The sequence below is a fragment of the Furipterus horrens genome, unplaced genomic scaffold (assembly GCF_987537825.1).
Source record: "Furipterus horrens unplaced genomic scaffold, mFurHor1.1.pri manual_scaffold_1, whole genome shotgun sequence".
Taxonomy (NCBI): Eukaryota; Metazoa; Chordata; class Mammalia; order Chiroptera; family Furipteridae; genus Furipterus; species Furipterus horrens.
Window position 1 is genome coordinate 19,244,234 of NW_028327171.1, and position 21,934 is coordinate 19,266,167.

General features: G+C 34.5%; 1 pseudogene; it reads right to left on the reverse strand.

Annotated features, from left to right (window-relative positions):
* LOC150020730 (BRISC and BRCA1-A complex member 1-like) overlaps nucleotides 1–21,934 on the reverse strand; it is a 107,283-nt pseudogene that overhangs the window by 50,896 nt on the left and 34,453 nt on the right.

Below are 21,934 nucleotides of genomic sequence, written 5' to 3' on the forward strand. Positions count from 1 at the left end.
TCATTACTAATTGAAGACCATTGTACAAAAACCTGAGAATCGTCACTTTCACTGTTACTTAGCGTTAACACAGTGATAACAAGGAGCTGGGATTAAAAACATAATTTGCCTCTTCATCATGATTACTGCAAAAGTAATATTAATGAATAATTATTTCTCTCACATTTTTCTGAAATAGATAAGTACTTCTCAATTTTATTTTAATATTCAGAGTCATTTTTGTGATAAAGTGGTATCTACAAGTAATTGATAATTTTAGTTTCTTGAGGTTATGTATGATATTACTATTGAAATTTTAAAATTGCAATGATGCTAAAGCATAAACAGAAACATAGAAGCTCTGACATTTTAAAATTTAAAGAAAATGGGATATCCAAACAGTTCAAATTTATAGTGTTATATGAAAATAAGGTTATAAAATTTACCTCTTCATATTATGCTGAAAGATCTCATGTTGTACAGAAACTAATCTGTACAAATAGGTGCTAATAACTGTTAAAGTAGCTTGCTTAAATGAGTTTCATCCTTATTTTAAATGTTTTCTAAAAACCTAAAATTGGAAAATATATTTTAAAATATAACAATAGAAAATATCATCAAGTAAAAATTATGTATTCTGGAGGTTATTCTTTGTTTTTATTTTTTAAAAGTAGGATTTGGACTTCTCCCTCTTATGTGATCCTATCTATAACAGTAATTCAAAATTGAGGGCAACTTTGTGTTCCCCAAGGGAATATTTTGGGAATGTCTGGAGACAGTTTTTTGATTGTCGTAGCTTAGAAAAGGGGGTGCTACTGGCATTTAGTAGAAGCCAAATTTGGTAAATACCCTACAAAATGGGCAACCTCCCTCCACAAAAACTGATCTGGCCCAAGGTGTCAGTAGTTCTGAGGCTTGATTGTTTTAAACTAATTTGTTAGAAATTTCATATTCTTTTTAAAGCCAACAAATTATTGATATTTTGATCAATAATGTAATTCAGTAACTATAAAAAATGTCAGAAAGGATCAAAGTGAGTCTCTGAAATAGTAGCTATATGAGATTTGTCTGGAAAAATTATAACTATTGTTAATATAACGAGAATGGTTTGCATGACACCAATGTAATTTGCAGTCAAGGAGAGTGGACTGGAATGCACATGTGTGAACAATGATAACTTCCCTGTACTAGTCAGTGGGGGCGGTAGACGCCATTGAGTGAGCATGTGTACTTTGTGGCCGTCACGTTCAAAATGACTGATTGAGTAAAGTGATGAATCTGCATCAAATTTTGTTAAACTCGGACATTCCATGATTTAGAAATCTGCAGCTATAGGCAACTGCTGATTGGGAGCTTCATCACAATGCACCCGCTCATGCATCATGTCTGGTGCCGTTGTGAAATGTCAAATCACCCAGGTGATTCAGCCCCCCTACAGCCCAGATTTGACACCCTGTGACTTCTGGCTTTTCCCCAGACTAAAATCAACTTTGAAAGGGAAGAGATTTCGGAATATCTATGAGTTTCAGAAAAATACAATGGGGCAGCTGATGGCAATTGGGAGAACTGTGTGAGATCCCAAGGAGCCTGCTTTGAAGGAGACTGAGGTGTCACTGTCCTATGCACACTATTTCTTGTACCTTTTGTCTTGTTCAATAAATGTCTCTATTTTTCATATTACATGGTGAGGAACCTTCTGGACAGACCTTATACTTTGTTATATATAGAGAAATATACCAAATATCTTCTGGAATTTTTTATCTTGTTTGTTGTCATAAGTCACTTACATAGTCTCTTCACTGGTATAAAAGAGCAGGTGCACATACTATGTGACAGCTACTATGAATGACTTGTTCAATAGGCATTCCAACCCACTATGAAACAAACAAAAATAATCAGAAAACTACATATCCCAGATGTGATTTATAGTCCTATGTTTCTAAATGTGGCTTATAGCTTTATAACAATATATAAATAACATCTAGAACTTAGGTATAGAGTTGCTTTTTATATTATGGTTCTAGATGTGTTTATACATAGTTTCAGGTATATATAATTATATATATATGTATGTAGCAGTAGATGTTATTCCTAGTCTTTTGGTAAAATGAACTAACACAAAATTTGATTTCAAACTAAGTCACATGGCTAGTTAGTCAGCGTATCAGAAGTCCATTTTATTGGTGCAGGTATTGGCCGGTGGACGTGGTACTGGAGCTGGTGGATGTAGAAACATCTTCCTGGTTTCACAGTAGTTTCTTGCTTTTACAGCCTCTAGATTTATAGTAGGGACTGTATATCCCTTGATGGCCCAATTCTACAGTATAGCTTCATGAATGATTCCTGAAAACTCATTCAAAGGTTGGATCTTCAGTGCTCCTAATGATACTGTGTAAAATTTAATGAGCTTAAGTAAATCCCTTATGATTACATTAAGTGAAGTAGAGTCTTTTCTCTGCAACTGAACACGGACTGATACAGGTAGGATATAAAGACAGGGTGGAGAAGAAAAACTCACTTTGTGTGCCCACCAAGTACCACTATTTGACTCTTCAACCTTGTAACTCCATTTGTAGACCCAAAATGTTGCCTGTGTGAACTCCATGGAACATTACTGTTATTTGTATCATCCCATAAATAATTACAAACACTGATTGTTACTTTCTTCTCTCTTTTTAGTCTCCTTTATTTATTCATTTTTAAATCCACCCAGAAACCAAGAGAAGTGAAGTTCTTTCACAGCTCAAGAAAAGTTCATGGAGAATATAAAATCCCAATTATTATACCGTGAGAAAGTATAATACAAAGAAACCCATTTTTTTAATATTTGAATGTTAAGTTGTATTGATATATGCTATCGTAGTGATAGTTATGCTTTAGTACAAATATTCTAGATTGATATTCTGTCTTCATAATTTTGAAAAAAAGGTAGTTATGGAATGATGAATTAGCATGTTTACCTACAAAATCTTCACCTTGCTTTTTATTAAAATGAGCATTCTAAATTTTCCAAATTAAATTTATTTTTATTTTAAAAATTTAATACAATCTCTCCTTTCTTCCTTCTATCATTATTTTCTCCTTCCTTCATACTCATTTTGCTCTCATTTTAGCTTTTAGATCTTTTCTTATCCTCTATCCCTCTTTTGCTCAGTTGTTTAATAAATAAATTAATTAATCCTATTACAGTTGTCCCAATTTCCACCTCCTCTTGATTTCCTCCAACCAGCCCACCCCCCACTTTCACAGTCAATTCTTGCACTGCTGTCCATTTCCATGGGTCATTCCTACATGTTCTTTGACTAATCTCTTCTCCTTCTTTCCACCACACCTCTCCCTTTCCTCTGGTAGCTGTCAGTCTGTTCCCTGTTTCCACATCTCTGGTTCTGTTTTGCTTGTTATTTTATTTTGCTCATTAGATTCCTCTTATAAGTGAGATCAGAACTGGAGTCTATTATGCTAAGTGAAATAAGCCAGTAGGTGAAGGACAAATACATATTTGTTGAGCACCCCGTTGCCTGCTGAGCACTGTACTAGGTTCTGGGAATCTAGTAACTATCTAGTAACTAAAGAAGTAATTCTATACTTTTCTGTAGCTCTCAGTGTAGAGTGTATGGGAGATTAAAAAAAAAGTATTTACAAAGACAAGTGTGAAATTGTGTGTTGTGATTATTTGTAATGAGCACTTTGAGAGAAAATAACTATGTTTTATAAAAAAGAATAGAAAGCTGAAGAGATATTTCTATTTTAGATTGATTGAGTCCATGGAGGAGCACAATCTGAGGAAGTGACACACGTGGGACTCAAGCATGAGAAAGAATTAGCCAGGTTAAAATGTGAGAAACAAGATTTTGGAATAACACTAAGAAGTCAGTGTGGCTGAAGAATAGCAAATGAAGGCAAGAATGACTTAAAGATGGTGTTAAAGAGGCAGGCAGAGGCAAGAACATGCATGAAGTTGTAGATCCAGGAAAAAAAAATTGGATTTTAGTATAAGTGTAAAAGGAAACCAATGTGGGTTTTTGAGGGTCTGTGAGACATCATATTGACCTGTTGAAAGATGACTCCAGCTAATGTGTAGAGAACGGACTAGATGATAGAAAAGTGGACTGAAGGAGGCCTGTTAGGTCCAGCTGCTCAAGTAAACCATGAGAATGAAGTGGAGTTGAAGACAGAGACAGAAATTTTCAGTGTCAGAATCAACAAGACTAGGAGATAGACTAAATGTAATGGGGTGAGTGTTATGGGTTGAATTGTGTGTCTCCCCCCCTTGCCCCAAAAAGGGTGTGGTGAAGTCCTAACTCCCAGTATCTCAGAATGTAACCTTATTTGGAAATAGATTCTTTGCAGATGTAATCTAGTTAACATGAGATCCAATATGGCTGGTGTCTTTGTATGAAGAAGGAAATTTGGTCAGAGACACAAACAAGGGAGCAGATCATGTGAAGATGGAAGCAGGGATTGAAATTATGCTGGCACAAGCCAGGGAGCACCGAGGATTGCTAGCGAACACCAGGAATGAGAGGAAACAAGGAAGGAGGCTCTCCTACATGTTTTAGATGGAACTAAGCCTGCTGATACTGTGATTTGAGACTTCCCATTATGAATCTGTCAGGGGTCTCTGGGTGGTGGCCATACCTGAATAAATTTCTACAAGTGCCTCAGTAAGTTGGTCTCATTCCAAAATTATTTCTTTAGGCATTCCTTACTTCTTTCCTTTAGTATTTATTATATCATTTATATTTATTTTTATTACATTTTTATTCAAATTACTTGCACATTGGTTAGCAATTTAATATTATGCTTATCCTATACTATCATCTATATTTTTTGTTTATGACATTATCTGAATTACTTTTCTCTTGTTAATATATATATTTTTATTTCTTCCACTTAAAACAATTTCAAATAATCTATACTGCCTATTTATACATTAACTAATTTCCTTGTTCTATGATAAATACTACAGTATTCACTCAATAAATTTATCTCAGCTAATTTGTTTTGTTATTTTTTCTACATCTATCATTTTATTTTTCACTCCTATAACACTCTGTCAATACATTTTAACTGTTAAAATAACATATTTCATGATAATCAGTTTTGCTACCTAAAAACAGCTATGGGATATTTATAAAGAAATCCCCTAAAGAACTCATGTGATTAAAAATCAGAACAGAGATGATGAATATGTTAATTAACTTGATTGTGGTAATCATTTCACAATGTGTACATATTTCAAAACATTACTTTGCACATTGTAAATATATACAACTTTTATTTGTCAATTATACCTCACATAAAGCTAGAAAAAAAAGAAATATTGGTTTGGTTGCTTTGAAATTTTACTAACTTGGCATTTGCAATCATCCTGAAATGCAGTTATGTTCTTCCTTTTAAACAGTAATACATTGCTTGTTTCAGAAAAATCTATCTCTTTTACCTATGAAATCCTTCTACAACTATGATACATTAAATGGGTACTCAGTCTCCCAAAAAGCATGAAACAGATTTTGTGCACTTTTCAATACACCCATTCAAAAGATTTAGTGCAATTTTTTGCATGTCACTTTATCATTTAATTAGAAATTTATGTCTCTAATATTCTATGTGATCAGGTGCTCATGTACATTCTATTAAAGACAGACAAACCATCAGCGAGTATCAGCATGAGCTCAACAGATGAAAATCCTGGTTTGCTACCTCTCTGAAGAACCCTTCTTGGGTCAAGGAGGAACAGTGAACTGAACTAACAAAATTATTTAAAACATTATTATGTTTCCTTTTAAAACAGTGGTTTTCATGTATTGAGTATTTGTGGGTTTTTTTTTGTGTGTGTGTGTGACTTCCATGTTAATACACTTGATTCATTATTGTGTTTGGCCTTTTGCCATGTTCATACTGATCTGTAGGACATTTTAAGATCTGTTCAGTTTAAAACGAGATCTCTGGACCTGTGCTGCTCTACTGATGGTTTATTTCTGGTCCACAAACAAGTATGTAGAGAAGCTGAAAGTGAATGAACTGAGTAATTTTATGGCTATTCTATCTTACTTAGAAAAATATATTTTATATGTCATTTTAATTTTATTTTCTTGGTAATTTATTTTTATTGTACTGTATTCTAAATTTTGGCTTTTTTTTTTCACTTGTAAGATTATTGCATTTTATCTTAATTTGCTTTAATAGGAAATATAACTTTATGCATGGATTAATTCTGTTAATTTTTACTTTTTGAGCCTTCGTTTGTGACTTGATATGTCATCTTTTTTTGGTAAATATTTTGTGCGTGTTTCAACTGAATGTGTATTACCTTTTGAATAAAATATTGTTCACTTTTTGTGTTATTCATTGTCTTATGATTGTAAAAATGTTTATTTTACCTTTTATTAGGTTCAAAAATTTTCACAATTGTTAAATCTTTTCTGTGGGTGGCTCATTTATTTTTCAACATTAAATATCCCACTTTGTATTTTCAAACGATGCTAACCTTAAGTTCTGATTTTCTAGTATAAATGATGCGATAACATTACTATCTAGGCTTACAAAGCAACCATCAGCCCAATAAATCAATTTTATGAGAGGCATTACCAGAGTAGTTCTCAGACCTCAGAAAACGTAAGTTTTGGTGACTGATCGTACATAAAAAGATGTAAGAAAGAGATAAAAATATGACAGTGTTGATTACCAGGGACAAAGAAGAGGGCTAATGAGCTTAGCTTTGTTGATATTAAGCTTTGGCAAAGATATTTCTAATAGGCCTTTGCAATGGAGTATTAGAGCTCAAGTTCACCCAGTGGGGGGCAGAGGGGAACTCAGGGAAAAAAAATACTCACACTACAATTTTTTATTTCTTCTTAAAAATTCACCAATCACCCCAAAATTAAATAATCCATATTTTTCTCCCACTTCTATTTCTCCAGCACTTATAAAAATGTCTGGGATATAGCAGGACTATGTTAACTTGAACCAGGAGAGAGACAGCTTTTTAATTTATACCTAGCCTTCCTTATTAGTACTGCTTGCTTGGAGCAACACAAGCAGGGAAGTCTACTAAAAGTTTTCGTGGGCTTTAGTAAAGCAGCCTTCACAGTTTTTAATGCAGCAAAGAGGTTTAAGAGAGAATATAGATGGAGGTAAAGCAGGAACAGAAACCAGATGGCTGTATGCATGAAACTGGAAAAAGAAAACATATGCTTTGGATATAAAGTCTTTCAAATAAATTTGTCAGCAAATAATTCTATCAGCAAGAGGAAGGTAGCTAGTGGAAGCTGCAGGTCTAGTGATGTTTGCAAGAAAAATAGTAAGTGGGAAAAATAGTGTTGAGCATACATGACAGAGTTAGATATCCAAAGCTTAGAGGCAAAACTGGAAGATGTGTAAATGGAAGAATGATTTAAATAGAGCAGAGAGAGAAGACCAGAAAGCCAAGGAGTAGATCTTGGGAATAAGGAAAACTTCATTCAAGGCAAGAGAGGAAAAGCACAGAGGAGTGTGAGGAGCCAAAATAACTTAAATATCCCCTGAGGTCAGAAATGTCTGGCATTCACTTCATCAGAAAAAAAAAAAAAAAAGATATGTGAGGTGGGCAGATGCACTTCCCAGGATCTGACAAAATTCTAATAGTCTCCCACTTTCCTTTCTTTATTCCTTTTCAACTTAGCATCCCCAGACACAGCCCTTACTCACTTATTCACTTACTTAGTGCCATGATAGTGTTTCTGCTCATCCAGATCTGAATTTCCTCTGCTCATGCGTCTGAGTCAACTTCCAGACGAGGACGGGACGAGCCCCTTAGCACTGACTGAGCTGTAGTGCAGTGTTTTGGGACTCTAGGCCGAGGTTAGGGAGGAGGCCAACTGGGGAGCTTGGAGCCAATCAAAGAAGAGGAACCGTGCAGGGGACATTTACAGTGGGCTCACAGACTGGCCAAGTCAGCCACTGTTCAGAAGAAGCCATGCAAAGAGAATTTTAAAAAGCCCGGAGAAGAGAGAGGGGATCTCTAAATGGGGGGAACTAAAGAAGGACTAGTTGTTTTGTAAGGGGCTCCTGGGGTCTGCAGCGTGGGCATGTAAGGAGTTGTGAAAAGCTTGGACTTGGATCAGTTTTGCTGCTGTGTTTCTTGCTCCAAAATTGTTCATTCCATCCTGCTCCTCCTCAATTATCTCGTTTTTGTATTGGGGAAACAAAGAAGGAAAAAAAAATTAATTTGACTAAAATTTATGATAAACTTAACCTCCCTATAGAGCAACTTGTACATTTAAGAGGGGTGTTATTTTTTTTTCAAACCTAAATGACTCTCTCATCAGTAGAATGTGTGGGAGGAAGAGAGCAAAACCCTGGCCTGAATCTTGGTCAATGAAACCAGTTAACTTGTGGCTTCATTTAACCATATGTGGATCAGAAATCTGTATTTTATTAGGCAAATCCTTTCTAAATTTGCATTTTCTTTATTTTCCTTTACTTTCTTCTTAGTTTTTAGTACAGTTATTTTTAAATTTTAGTTTTCCTTTGCTAAGCGTGGAGCTAGATGGGAAAGGAATTTTTTTCTATTTTTGGGTCTTTCATCAAGGAGACAATTTAGTGTCCCTGGAGGCAGAAGTGAAGACAAAAGAGAACCCAGAGGGAGGCAGAAACCCTGTGGAGAAAGAAATAATTTAGACAGCCATGCTTTTTGCCTATGATGATCTCTGTATTAATCTATTTGGGTGTCTTAGAAACAACAAAAAATTATTTCTCACAGTTCGGGAGGCTGAGAAGTCCAAGCTCAAGGCGCCTGGTGAGACGCATCAATTGCTGTCCTTCACCCTGTCCTCACATGATGGAAAGGGGCTAGGTGTCTCCCTGAGGTCTCTTTTTTAAGGACACAAATCTTTATAAAAGAGGGCCCTGCCCTCATGACCTAATCAGTTCCTCCAAATACCATTGATTTGAGGATTAAATGTCAACATATGAAGTTTATGGTGGACGTACTCAGTGGTAGCAGTCTTCCATAGAGATTTTTCCTTTTTCTTCACAAAGTTTTCCTGTATGCTTATTTCTAAAACCCCAATCTCTGTAATGCTATGTAAGAACCTGGCTGCATAGCCTTGCTAAAACAGAATCTTCAAGATTAGATTCAAAATCTGCATATTCATGTAGCTCTTCCCACGATGCTTAAACTGCCAGCAAGGCAGGCTCTCCATGATACAGTGAAGTAAAACTACTCTCATTGAGTCTTGCTTTTTGTTTTTTGAGTTGAAATAAATTCTATATAATGATTTAAGAGTTCGGTTATTTCAGGAGGGTTGGGAATTTCTCAAACAAAAAATATTTCTCCAACTGTTTTATCATTGACAGTAACATTTCCAAACAGTTGATTATATTCTTTTTTATTAACTTTTCTAATGTTATTATATATGAGAAAGAAAAGAAAACATACTAAGTTCAAACAACTTGTAATTTAATTGACTAGCTAGCTATCTGCCATAACATGTTAGACATAGGAAACAAAATTGAGTTATGACATCACTACACATAATGATTCTGACCTTCCCAGAAATATTGCAATATGCTGCCCCTGAGTAGCTTCCTAAAATAATTCTACCACCTATTTTTAATTTTTGGAGGTGTAGCCATTATATAGGGACTTACAGTGATCCTAAGTGTAGAATATGTGACAGGTATATACACCTGTGTTACCCACACCCCTTTTGAGTTAGAATATTTTCATCACCCCAGGAACTTTCTTCCTTTCCCTTCTCAGTCCATTAATCCCTCAGAGGCAACTGTTGTCTGATTTCTGTCATGAATCTATAAGTTATATCTGTTGTAGAAATTCATATAAATTGATTTTTTGGAATCATCCAAGTTTTTGTGTGTATCAGTTCTTTCTTTTTATTATTGAGTAGTAATCCATTGTATGAGTACACTATTCTTTGTTTATCATTTTACTGTTGATTTATAGCTGTATTGTTTCCAGCTTTGAGCTATTATCAATAAAGTTTCTATGAATATTCTTCTAGAAATCTTTTGCTTGTCATATTTTTATTTACTTAGACAAATAAGAGAGTGGAATTGCTAAATTAAAGGGTCGATATGTGTCTAACTTTATAAGAAATATAATATTGCCGCTTCTCACCAACAATATATGAGAATTTTGGTTGTTCCAAAAAGCCAATATTTTTATTGTAACCATTCTAGTTTGTGAAAGTGATATGTCATTGTAGCTTGAATTTGCATTTTCTTGTTGACTAATGATGGAGAGCGCTTTTTGTTAACATACTTATTTGCCTTTTGTAGATTATCCTTATCTTCCTTTGTGAAGTGTTTATTCAAATCTTATGACCATTTAAAAAAGTTTATTCTTTTACTGTTCTTACTGAATTGTAAGAGGTCTTTGTATATCCTATATATAATTCTTGTGCCAGATACAAGTATTCTGCATATTTTCCCCAGTATGTGACTTGCTTTTTTCACCTTTTTAACAGGTGTTTTGAGATGACCAACTGTTTTAATTTTGATGGAGTCCAATTTACCTGTAGTACAAAAGCATGTTTTATGTTTAACCATGTATTAATCATTTCTACATTCATTCTTTCAAATAAATTTGAGTTTCTATATGCTATATGTTCCTTCAAAAGAATGTCCTTTAACATTGATTAAATTTTAAGTCTATGGGTGGCAAATTCTCTCAACATTTGTTTAACAAATGTTTTTATTTCCTTTTTACTTTTGAAGGATTTTTGTGCAATGTTTTGAATTCTAGATTGACTTTTTTTTGGCATTTAAAAATGTTGTTCTACTGTCTTTTGGAAGGTATAGTGTCCTATTTAAAAAGTGAGTGGTTTCTATTATATTTTTCCTGTATATAATGTGTCCTTTTTGTTTGGTTGCTTTTAGAATTTTCTATTTGATAATGAAGTGCCTAAGTGCGCTTTTCTTTGTGTTTCTCTCCACAGTGGTCCATGGATGTTGTTGGATATGTGAGCTGATATTTTTTAAAACATTTTTACACGTATTCATCTGTGCTTGATGTTGACCTATAAATATATCACCGAGGCCTTTTTTTTTTTTAAGTTTGTGTTTTAATTTGCATAGTTTTAAAAACCCATCTTCAATTCACTGATATTTTTTTCAGCAAAGCTGCCCAATTAGTGATTCTTTTTTCATGTGAGATGTTGTATTTTTAGAACATCTTTTTTCTGTAGTTGTCATTTATCTACTAAGATTTTTTTTACATCATTTTATTTGTTATATCCATTTTGTCCTTTCATATATGCATAACCCATAGAAACAGGCAACACTGTGGTGGTGGCCAGAGCGAAGGGAGGTGGGGGGCTGGGTGGAGGTGGGAAAAGGCAGGGGCAAAATGGAGACATCTGTAATAGTGACAGCAATAAAAATAAAGTTAAAAAATCTCGACTATATTTATTATTGCTGTGTCTAAGCCTTGTCTCACAATTCTACTATCTGGGACATCTCTGTCATCGTGTTTATTGACTGTCTATTCTTTATTTCTCTCTGTTCATTCATACGGCTAGAATTTTTGTTTGTATACTGAAAGTAGATGTTACATTGCTGAAATGGAAACTATGTAGTCTCTTTCAAACAGCATTAAGTTTTGTTCTCAAGTGATAACTTGACCCACAGATCAGCTTGATCCTGTCAAGGCTTGGGAATATCTACAATAGCCTTCTTTCTAAAAGTTGGTCTTTCTGAAGTTCTAAATGGAAGTCCCTGGTTTTTCTGTGAGGTTTATCTACTCTGACTGGTTAGAACTCTAGTACTGTCAGCATTGAGAAACCTCTAGAATGTTCATTCAGCTTCCGTTCAGATCTCTTTCAGAACCCTGCTGCCACACTTTGTGCAAACCCATCCTAGTGTTTCGTAAGGGAATCAAGAGAGACCCCATGTTGATTTCTAGATTTCCTTCTCTGTGTCCGTCTCTCCTTTTCAATATGCTGGCTCATAAATTTCAACCATCTCAGCAGCTCCAAATCCTGCTCATCTCCGTTTGTTTGCCCGGCAGTGCTATTGCTCTGCGTTTGTCTCTGCTTCTCTTTGGCTCAGTTTGGAAAGCGTCCCCAATAGAAAGCTGATGTAAATATAGAGTCCACATAGCATGTGTTTCCTTTTTAAGGAGCACAGCTCTGCACTCTCTGTTCACGACAACGCCATTTTATAGCTGTTTAAGGTGGGAAAGTCAATCAATACCTATTATTCAGTATTCACTGTCATCACAATCTCTCTTTTCTCTGTAAAAGCAAATAATTACCTTTGCAGTGTGGCTTATTCCTTTCAAAGTATGTTCATACATTATTTCATATTATTCTCAAAATGTTATCAGATGAATTAGCACTCATGATGGTAACCAGGGAAGAAGGGAATTTAAATTCCATATTTCTTTTTTTAAAAAGTATATTGTATTGATTATGTTGTTACAGTAGTCCCAATTTATTTTCTCTTTGCTCTCCTCTTCCCAGTACCCACCTTCCGTCCAGCAATCCCACCCCCCTTAGTTCATGTCCATGGGTTGTGCATATAAGTTCTTTGGCTTCACCCTTTCCTATATTATTCTTAACACATTGCGTACCAGGGAATTTAAATGCCTTTTAGAAATGATGAGAATTCTTGCCACCTGTACTCAATGTATTAACTTCCTTCTGTCTATTTTGTACTAACCAATTATGCTTCTTAGTCTCTGCACCATTTCCTCATTTCTCGCCTTTCCCCTTTCAGCTGATAACCCTGCAAATGATCCCCACTCCTGTGATTCTGTCCCTGTTCTGGTTGTTTGCTTAGTTTCTTTTTGTTTTTATTTTTTAGATTCAGTTGTTGATAGTTGTGAGTTTGTTGTCATTTTAATGTTCATAGTGTTGATCTTTTTCTTAAATAAGTCCCTTTTACGTTTTTATAGTTACAATTTATCAGAAATCTAGAGATGTTTAATAATTGGTAATGATGAACTCCTTTAGCTTTACTTTGTCTGGGAAACACTTTATCTACCCTTCCATTCTAAATTATAGCTTTGCTGGATAGAATAGTCTTAGTTGTAGGTCCTTGCTTTTCATCATATTGAATACTTGTTGCCAGTCCCTTCTTGCCTGCAAAGTTTCCTTTGAGAAATCAGCTGATAGTCTTATAGGCAACCCTTTGTAGGTAACTCTCTGCTTTACTCTTGCTGCTTTTAAGATTCTCTCTTTATCTTGAACCTTTGGCATTTTAATGATGATGTGTCTTGGTGTAGTCCTTTTTGGGTCTAGCTTCTTTGGGACTCTCCGTGCTTCCTGGACTTGTATGTCTATTTCCTTTACCAAATTTGGGAAGTTTTTCTTTATTATTTTTTCACATAAACTTTCAATTTCTTGCTCTTCCTCTTCTCCTTCTGGCACCCCTATGATTCAAATGTTGGCCTGTTTAAAGTTGTCCCAGAGGTTCCTAAGTCTATCCTCACTTTTTTTCAATTCTTGTTTCCTCATTTTGTACTGGTTGACTGTTTTTCTCCTTCCTTATATTCTAAATCACTGATTTGAACCCCGGTTTCCTTCTCTTCACCATTGGTTTTGTGTGGATTTTCCTTTGTTTTCATTTAGCATAGCCTTTACTTCTTCCCTTATGCATTTGCCATACTTAAGCATATCTGTCAAGTCTGTGAGCATCTTTATCACCAGTGTTTTGAACTCTACATCTCTTAGGTTTGCTATCTCCTTGTCTGTTAGGTTGGCTATCTCCTCGTTTGTTAGGTTGGATATCTTCTCATCCTTAGTTCTCCCACTGGAACTTTGACCTGTTCCCTCTTTGGGGCCACACTTCATTGTTTCCTTATCTTGACAGGCTCTTGTGTTTTTTGTTTTTTTTTTTGCCTCTGTGTCTTAGGTAGAGCTATCATACCTGTCTGGATGGGTATTTTTTCTTTATATCTTTGTTTGCTGGACTCATGCAGCTTGATTTTCTGGAACTTGTGGTTGCCTCTAGTTTTCAGGTAGTTGTATTTCTTCTTAGTTGTGGAAGAAGATGCAGCATATCTGTCTAGGCCTCCATCTTGGCTGGAAGTCCTCCTAAATTCCATATTTCTGATAAGTATTTAGCCTCAAGGAAGGTAAGTGATTTTAGCCTAAGCCATTTAAATTGGTATCCAGTTTTGTAATTTTTGTTGTATTACTTTGCCCACTGTGCAATGCTGTCTCAAGTGTAAACAAAATCATTGATTCTTAGAGCATATATTTTTAAATTTTTTGTTTTGACTTGTTTGAACATATTCTTTTTTTTTATAGTTACAATTTGTCAAAAATCTAGAGATGTTTAATAATTTTTTTCTACAGAATGTTCCTATTCTGGTTTTGCTTTTTTCACAAAGTCTGATAAGTTCAATATTATTTATAACTGACCTTTTTAGTAAATTATGACCATTAATTTTATTTTAATTAACTTTTTGATGTGGATGTTACAAATACCAAAATCATTTAAGATTTTTTATTTTGGTTATAATGTCGAGAGGTAGACATTTTACTCACCCTGTTCTTATTGTAAACTTACCACAGTTGTAACTTAGTATTAATATGGTTATCTCTACCAGAGTCCCAGCACCACCTTTGATTCCAAACATTCTAAGACAAGTAAAGAGTTTATGTCATGTTTAACTAATAGTACTTACTGTAACATCTGGTTTACCAAAGATACTTATTAAATGTTTATTAAAAAAGTAACCCATGAATACTGATTATTTCATATCTGGAATGAAATCAATTCTAAGGATCACAGGTTAAGCATGTCATGACAAACTGGATAAAATAAAGGGAAGAGTATCATTGATCGTGAAGGGTATAGAAAACTGGTTGAAATTAGAGACATTAAACTGAAAAAAAGACCCCTAATAGGGCATATAATGACTACTTTAAAATATTTGCAGTTATCTTGTGTAGGTTGAATGGTAGACTTTCTCTGTGATGCTTCATAGAAAAGTACTATCCATATGGGTGATGTTTCAGAGATGCAAATTTTTAGCTCACAATAAGTAGGAATTCTCCAGATACAGCTATACAATTGGACGCAAGGGACTTAAGGCTATAGAGCAATTCATGCCTTTTTGTTGTTGTTGTTCTAGAGATTGAATTTGCCTGTTGAGGCATAAAATCCATCTTTGCATATTCTTGGAAAACAGATCATGTGAACTTTATATTTAATCTTTAATTAAATTTATAAAACTGTGATTTCACCATTTAACAAATGTCTACTGCACTCCCAGTGAATGCAAACCGCCCCCCAACCTCAGGAAATTATTTTATACTGTAGAGAGGGCTTATTTTCAAACTCTCACTTCAAAAGAGATTCAGAAATTCTTTCTCCACCCCATTATTTAGAATCATGTCTTTTTTTTTGAGAAATGTTACTACTAGAAGTGTTTGATGCATGCACAACACACACACACACACACACACACACACACACACACACACAGAATTCAAGAATAATTGTTGACCTGGAATGTTCTTAGCAGAAAATGAAAGTAATCATATTTTCAAAGGATTGTCAAGATTCCAGAAAATAAATTATAAGGACAATAGATAATTAAAAAGAGACCAGGAGAAACACTAAACGGTTAGGTAAGGAAAGATTGCTCCTTGTGACTCAAGCTAAGAACAATCAACAAAGCATGTTTAGGATAAGATTTCAAAACAGAAACTTCCTCAAAGTTCTCCATCCTCTAAATTGGTATACAAACAATTTATGGGGGAACCAAATTACCCCTTCAGGTGCCATTAACAAATATGCAGCATAATTTAATCCAAATTACTTATAAGGTTGAAAATGGCAACACTAAGAAATTTGAACTTTCTCAGCCTCACCAGCTGTTGAGTACATATGAGGTCATACATTTGTCTAGGTTATTACCTTCTTCTACTAATAATGCATGTATGATTCTTGCAAAGACTCTGGACTCATTTGTCAATCTTTAAGGATCTGTCAGTTGTTCAAAAACACACATGTACCTGGACATTGTCAAAAACTGTCACATAATTGTTCTTTGCTGCTATGGTCGCTGCCCAAAGCTAGTGGTCTGAAGATCTGAAATACTGTGCCACTTGAATAAGGTTTTATAACTAGGTCAAGCTCATGGTCCATAATTCCTGTCACCCCAAGAACAGATTTTTCCTAGGAGGATGATTATCATTTTTGTCCCATTTATAATCCCCTAAATGCTCAGTTATATCTGAAGATCCAGAGTAAACACAATGTAGATATACATTCTAAGGCAGGATACAGAATTTGTAATGCCTTTGGAGGAATCTCTGATGCTTGGAAATCATTACTAGAGTACTTGACTTTTCTGGTACACATTTTGGAAATAATTTGTAAAGCACATGTGAACCTTAGAAAAAGAGAAATTTCATCTTATGGAAAAAAAATCAAGGAACTGTTATTGACACGTGGAAGTAACCATAAGCTGAGCTTACACTTTTCTTCTTTCCAGACTATCTGCCTTGTTTTCTCTTTACTTTCTAAAGTTAGTACTGATTGAGTGAAGGAGTCATCTTCTACCTTTGTGACTCTTGTATTATGTTCACTCTTGGGAAGATAATGTTGAAATCATGCTTCTCTGTCATGTGTGTGAATCATGGCATTAAGTAGTAATCTGATCTTTGGTTAAGTGATTTTTTCCTACTGTAAAATCTAAACACACTGCACCTTGATCACATCTTTTAAAAAATAAGTAAAATTTGTGTTCATACCTGGGAAATTTTGTGAGTGTAATTATAGTTTGGATTTATCCAATGCATTCTCTCTCTCTCTCACTGGTTTCTTCTTTCTGATACTCTGATATTTATATATGATCATTATTTTTCAGATATCCATTTATTTGCCTTTTGGACACAAACACATAAAGAGATTATAGGATAGGCACACAGAAAACATATGACCTCATAAAATTTACAAATGTAAGTATCAGAGAAGAAATGAATGCAGATAATATCATATTTTTGCTTCCTTCAGAGACATAATGTGTAGGGCACACTGCTTTCTGATACATTGATAATCTCCATGTCTTATGCTATGAAGTATGACCAATAACCATGTATAATGGACTGAATGTTTGTGCCCCTCCTCCCTGCCAGTTTATATGTTGAAAACTAATCCCCAATGTAATAGCATTAGGAGAAGGATATTTGGATAGGTGAATAGGCCATGTGCTTAGAACCCTCATGAGCAGTATTATTGGCCTTCATAAAAGAGACCTCCAAGGGCAGTCTAGCTTCCTTTCTACCATGTAGACACAATAAGAAGGTGGCTGTCTATGAACCAGGAATGGAGTCCTTATCAGACATCAAATCTGCCAATGTCTTGATCTTGAACTTCCCGGCCTTCAGAATGGTGAGAGATAAATACTTGCTGTTTAAGCCACCCAGGCTATAGTATTTTTGTTATAACAGCCTGAAGAAAGACCAAGTCTCTCTAAAACTCTTGCTGCAGAGACTCAGTTCTTGCTCCTGAATAAAACTTGTTCATGATGACTAATTTTTTTGCAGTCTTCTCTCCTCACTTTCTTTTTTTGTGACTCTACCACCCAGTGTGAACTTGATATCCTTTAAACCTGCACCTCCTATTTTGCCTTTTTTTCCTCCCCAATACTTGCCACAGAATTAAACTAACCACATTTGCTCTAATGTAAGGGGCTGCTCTGGAAAGAGTCATAAAGAGCATGTCCCCTGTCATAGTTTTTAGGACCATTTACAAATTCTTAGTTCATCTCTTCTTTCTTGTCAACAGGAAAGCTGAGTTTCCCTACACTTTTGAAAATTAGTGGTGGCCATATTGTTTTATTTTGCTTAATAATATATGAGTGGATATAATGTATGTCATTTCTAGGCAGGAATTTAAAGAAGCTATATATATAAGAGTCGTCTCTTACCCACATAAGATCATATGTTGAGATGAAGGCTATGATGAGCAGAGTCCCCATGCTAACCTGCAAAGTATGGACTAGGTGAGTGAAAAATAAACTTTTGTTATGAAAAGCTACTGAAATTTGGGTATGCTTGTTAGTGCACACTCTAGCTTATCCTGGTTAGTTTACTCATTAATGCAAATTAAAAAGCTAGTTACCTGGAATATTATCCCATTTAATTTACAATCACTTATTGAAATCTTCTGTTCCTAACAAAAAGCAGTAGGTGTTTATTTGAAATGCAGATATAGAAATTAGCAAAACTTAGTCATTACTCTCTCAGAATGTATTCCCATGAGAGTTTTATCCTTAACAGCTGGGTATAGGTCATGTTACGCAGGTCAGTTATTTTATGTCTGATGAAGAAAGAAGTATAAGAATTATCAAGAGGTAAAATATTTGCTTTTTGTGTGTATGTGGTGTGTGTTGGGGAAGGAGGTGTTTTTCTATAAACAAACTCCTTAAGGACAAAGTATAGGAAATACAAATGGAAGTGGTCCAATATGTAAGGCATTTAAACCAAAGAAACAAGGCAGAAATTGGTAGAAGATATTACCAAAAGTTAGATACTTACTTAAGAAAAATAATGTCAATAGAGAACCCACAGGGGAAGAGAAAGACTGAGGATACATACATGAGAAAGACTGAGGATACATACATGAGCTTCTCACTTGCTTCGACCCACCATATTGGGGTTCAGTGCCAATGTAAGCACTGGATGGGAACCAGAGATCAGAAAGGAGGACAACCTAAAATATCTGCCATAAAAATGTGGCAGAAATGCTCCAGCTGAAAAGAGATCACAGACCTTTGTGGAGAGCGAATCCAACCAAATTCCTACAGTATATGATACTAATATGTAAAAACCAAAGGTACTATCTGGTACTGTCATTTCCTTGTTATGCATACTGGAGCTTGGTACCCAGATTCTTTGTGCTTTAGTTCCTTAATTTATACAATAAAAATAATTTAATTCTGTGTCTTCCTCATAGTTATAATATGAGCATTAAATGAGTTGATGTTTATAAAGTTTATGTCATAGTATCTGGCAGATAATACACGCTTAGCAAAAATAAACTATCATTTTTATTATGCTACCATTATGTAATTATTTTTTCCCTGAAGTTTCAAGCAGTGACTGTATTGGTTCACAAAATTTGGGTGAGTCCATTAAAAATAAACATGTAAAATAATATTGAAGCCTATCTGATTTGGTCGAATTAACATGCAATGTAAAGTATACTAATTAAAAAAAATCATTTTTTCTTTATTTGTTTTGGTATCTAGTTTCATTACTTGAGTTATAGGAAAGTATATATTTGGCTTTCAAAAGAGTACTTTATCAATTCTCTCTAAAGGGAAAACAAAAGCTTTGGGTGAAGCCCGAACAGTTGCTTTTGAAAAATTTTTATTCCTCATTAATTTATTATGCTTCTAAAAAATCATTCAGTGCAATTTGGTTAAAATTCTTTCTTCTACTTTTCACTTGCTTCCAAAAATGCATCTGCTATTAAACTCATTTTGTAAATGTGATTCATTGATGTGAGTTTTCTTCACATTTTTATGATGCTGAAACCAGCAAATGCTGAGAAGGTTGAAACAGTTGGGGTTTTATGTGACGTTTATGACAGATATTTTTAAGGTTTCTTTTCTGATTTATGATTTGAGCAGTAGTACTTTTCCTCCCATAATGTATAAAATAACTTTTCTTTAATGTTCAGAAGAAGAAACAGTGATTAGAAAGAGTAAGTATACATCCTGAAGACATAAGAGAAAAGAGATGAGCAAGCCAAGGCTATTTCAGAGCTCGTGGATGTTTCTGTTAATGATTATTTGGGTAATAAATACTTTATCTTCTCTTATAACAATGCCAGTTCTACTTCTGAGTCAGACATTCTCATAGACAATGAAAAAGTATTTGTAAATATTCTTTGTTACCTTACAGATTGTGAAAAAGAAAATGATATCTAAATCTTTGCATATATTTAGTTTTAAGTCATATTATGGAAGACTAATATTTGGAGGAAGAAGGGATTCTTATAAAAGGAGGCAGATGGGTAGACAGTTATTGGGAATGAGTAGGGTCTAACAATAAGAAAAACACTAATGTTTTGCTGTGACACTCATATTTTCAAAAGTGTGTTATCTCTATGCTTATTCTTTCTTCTCTTTCTATTAGGCATACATTTTTGTTTATGTGCTATTTAAAACACTCATTTATTTACATAATTCCTCATCCCCTACTCCAATTTTTATTTTCAATCCACTCAGATGTGTTGCACGCCTGTGAATTATAGCCCAAGTGTGACAGACGATGACTATTTGGAGGATGCCAAGTAGCAGTTGCCCTAGCAACAATAACCAGGGGATGCTTCTCAGAACTTCTACCTCATCTTTTCCCCATCATTTTCTCTGTTTTGAGAGTTAGATAACATGGTTATCAGAATTAGTCAAAGTGGTTTCCCCTCCTTGCCCATAATGAAAGAGAAAACTTAGAAATGTCTGCCTTTTCCTTACTACAAGGAAAAATTCAGCATATCTGTGCAGTTAAGATGGAAAGGAGGGGCACTCTTGGAAAAGAGCTGTGTGCTCCCACACTAATGAATGCTCGATAGTGGGAGAGTTAATTGTCAGAACTGCTACTGCAAATCACTTGTAATGAATGAAAAAAAAATCACTGTTGAATTTCCACACGTGGGCTAAAAGAACAATATGTAAATTGGATTTTAAGATGCTGTGCTCTATGAGTGGAAATTTCTGGTCTGTTCTGAATCTGATATGGCAGATTTAACTTTATATTCTTAAATGAAAAAAAAATAGGAGTGTGATCTAGACAGCAAGATGAAAAACTTCTTTTAATTACCTGTGACTTTATTGAGATGTACTTACCCATCCCAAAATAAATGTTCAGATTAAACCACAGAATGAAATTTCTATTTGCTAAGAAAAGCATTTGTGTCCTTGGTTATCATTCTTGTCTCTTCTATTACTGTACAAGCTCCTTGAAGGTCACTACTTGGCTTTCTTGTGCTCACTCACTCACCGTCTCGGAGCACAGCACCTGCCCAAGTAAGCGTGCAGGGAGTACCTACTGTACAAACGACTTAGTAACGTGAGTCTTTCTGGAGATCTCTAATGTGCTGTCCAGAACTCTGTCTTTGAGTCTGTGCCCTATTACCTCTGAACCTCCTAAAACAATTGGTTGTCCTTTAGAATTTTTTGAAGGCTTGCTCAGATATCTGAAATGAAATTGAGAAGCACAGTACTTAAATTAATATTTTGGAATAAGTCTTCTTATGGCTTCTCCAAAATATCTAAGTTGCAATCACAGTTTAATTTCCCGTAAGGGAGAGGATTCTCTAATGAGAATTCTGGTTTCACCTATTTTTTTTTTTTCAGTACTATCATGAAAAGGAAAATGAAGATAAATCTAAGAAATAAAGAAAGAATAAGTATGTTTATTTACATAACTTAATATCACATATTGGGAAGGTACACAAAATTTGCTACACTAAACTTTGTTATTGCATGAAATGTAGAGTTTTCAGAAATTTAATTCTTTAAAAAATTATCAATTACAAATTGGGCTTCAAGTATAAAATGGACAATAATTTAACACTTCTTCTTTCCACAGGAAGTATCATACCTGTACTATATAATTCTTTTAGCAGTTATGAATATATAGCAATTGTTGAAATTTAAGGTAAACTTTTAGTGTATTAGAATGACTAATATAAAAAAATGAATAAGCATTACTGTATTTTTAAGCAGAATTCAACAAAGCATATGGGTATTTTTCTTCTTTGAATATTAATGACTCTAGTGTAAAGACCAAGTGATTTCGTGATCTTCCTAGTCTTGCTAATCATGTTAGATTAATAGAAGCCCAGAAATAAGTCATTGTTTTCTTCTGCAGTGCATCAGATTTACAAATCTTAATAAGACCCAAAGCTTACTCTGTAAGAAGTGTTTGAGATGAGAGGCTTTAAAAGGCTTTGTCATTTATATCTGAGTCTGGCTTTATTCTGA